This window comes from Trachymyrmex septentrionalis, unplaced genomic scaffold, assembly GCF_001594115.1.
Source record: "Trachymyrmex septentrionalis isolate Tsep2-gDNA-1 unplaced genomic scaffold, Tsep1.0 scaffold374, whole genome shotgun sequence".
Classification (NCBI taxonomy): Eukaryota; Metazoa; Arthropoda; class Insecta; order Hymenoptera; family Formicidae; genus Trachymyrmex; species Trachymyrmex septentrionalis.
Genome location: NW_017305541.1, coordinates 147740 through 150350, shown reverse-complemented (window position 1 = coordinate 150350; position 2611 = coordinate 147740). Strand labels below are relative to the sequence as shown.

Below are 2611 nucleotides of genomic sequence, written 5' to 3'. Positions count from 1 at the left end.
GTTATTAGTTTACACTTAGCATATGCGCTATCATTATGAAATTTTAATATATTTTTTGTGCTGAAAAGAACCTTGACCATAGGTCGAACGTATACGTTTAATATTCACTTTGAATAAATGATATTAAAATACACACTAATAACCAGTGCCGGCTCAAATTGATATTTTATTTATTATTTTTTAGAATTAAATGATTTATTCTAATTAATAATGTTTTTTGGCATACTTCTCAATCGATCAGCCAATTCCTTTGTGAATAGGATATTTGCTAGTTTACTTTGTGCGTAACTTTTAAATGGTGTATAAGATCTCTCCAGATTAAGATCATCGAAATTTATGTCAGTAACTGTAATAAAACATTTTTCTTACAATTATACTTACGAGTACTCTAATAAATAAATAAAAAACACTCGTTTTTCATTTTTAAACCTTAATGTCGTTTTACGTACACATATGTGCAATTGATGAAACATTGATTATTCTGCAATTAGGAGAAGATAACTGCATTTTTGGCAACAGCAAAAGTGTCAAGAGAAAATGACTGAGATGGTTGACTTGCAGTGTCATCTCATTCCCGTCCTCTGTCTTCTCAAGAGAATGAGTTGGTCCCATACCGGCATTATTTATGAGAATATGAATAGCTGCTTCATTCATCAGTAAGTTTTTAGCGCAATTTCTCACGCTTTTCAAGCTACATAGATCCAGAAAATAAATCGCAAGCTCTCCTATCTTATTTTTATATTCATCTTTATTGATCCTAAAAATAGCTATAGGTTTAAAGATCATATCACCATTTTCAAAATGTAAAAATTTAATGAAGATAAATATAATTTTATACAGAGTGAGAAAGAAAGAAAACAAATAGTACGTAATTTAATTTATTATAATCTTCTTATTGTGTTACGAGTTTATTTATTTATTTACCTTGAAGGTGGATTATTCTTTATATCTTCAACTGCTTTATTTGCCTTTTCCATATTTCTACAAGCCAGAATTACTCTAGCGCCTAAATGCATACATTATTTATACGAGTGTGTTTAAGAGTATACTTTATTTATGGAATTGTAAAAGAGTCTTTAGGTTTGGTTTTTGTTCCTGCACGAGGATTGCACTAGAACTGAACTATTGCAGTCCAGAACTGACGAGTGTAAGCGTGCAAGCAAAAATAAAAAACGTTCTAGTGCAAGATAAAAATGGCTTCCCATATTGTTTACATGGAAATATTATTAGATTTGAATGATGAAAATAAAAGTATTAATGCAATTCCATTAAAAAAATTTTTAATTAAAGATGATTATGATACAAAACTACAAAATTTTTGTATGTAGCTAGCCTTTACGGAAAAAAAATTGTTAAGATTTAATAGTTACTATTGAAACTCTAATAGATTACTATTGAGACTCCAATGGTTTGAATAATATTGCAAATAAATGTACTTGCAATATGGAGTCAATGTTGAAATAATGACATTGGAAGAATATACTTACAAAGCAATGACAAAAAAAAATTTTTTAATGTTAACCGTAAAAAAAAATGTAGAAATATAATATTAATAATAATACAATATATTAAGGGTTATGATATTAGAGAGCATATTAATTCTGTTTTCATGTCATGTAATTTTAATTTCACTTTTATCTTTAATTTTTCGATATTTTGTTTATCGCTTATTTCTTCATATATATCTATATGTATAGCTTTTATAAATAAATATTTTTGTACTTTTCAATATTATTAAATTTATATTTCAGTATAAACACAAAAGTACATATGTATACCAAGAAATTTTATGTAATTTACCTTCTTTCTAATTAAATTTTAATGACGAATAGTATTGTAGTTATTTACCAACAGTAACTATTTGCCAACAGTAACTATTCGCCAACAGTAACTTTCGCCAACAATAACTATTTACTAACAGTACTAACTATTAATCAAATAACTATTGATTATTTTATCATTTACCAATAATTTTTTTCAGTAAGAGGTTACTATTATTTATATATTTGTGTAAGATCTATTTTCTGTGGCTGAACTAGTATACATTAGTGCTTACACTGACTCCAGACTTACAATTAATCCAGTCTGTACAGTAAACTAACTCGTGCACTGATGCATTGGAACATAAAACAGCATCGCTGATGCCATTTTGGGAACAGAAAAACCTATTAATGAAGTTCTAAATAAGATAAAGAACAACAACAAAAAATCTAATATTCTACTATAAGAAATGAATATATGTACAGTCGCGGATACTGAAGTTGTGACACTTTTTTTCGATGGTTTGCAGAAAACGCCAAAATTTTCGCGATTCACCATCTATCGATACGTGTAACGAGCGGTTATGATAGCTGTCAAAATGATACAGAATCGAAATGAAATCAAGAAATGTCTTGTGCGACGCGATAAATACTTAAGATATCAATCAGTCGAGTTCTACATTGATTTACAGCCTTCCCATAACAAAATAAGTATTTAACCCAATAAATAACCTAATAATTAATCCAATTAATATACTTGTGCTACAAGCGTCATTTCTCAAAACGGGTTATTACTCAATATTTTCTTTTCAACGAGTGCGGTGCATTCCTACATCATTAGCTGAACTTTC

The 2611-nt window shown here is 28.3% G+C and overlaps 1 pseudogene; it reads right to left on the bottom strand.

Annotated features, from left to right (window-relative positions):
- The window catches only part of LOC108750862, a 7947-nt pseudogene that overhangs the window by 3159 nt on the left and 2177 nt on the right, over positions 1 to 2611 (bottom strand).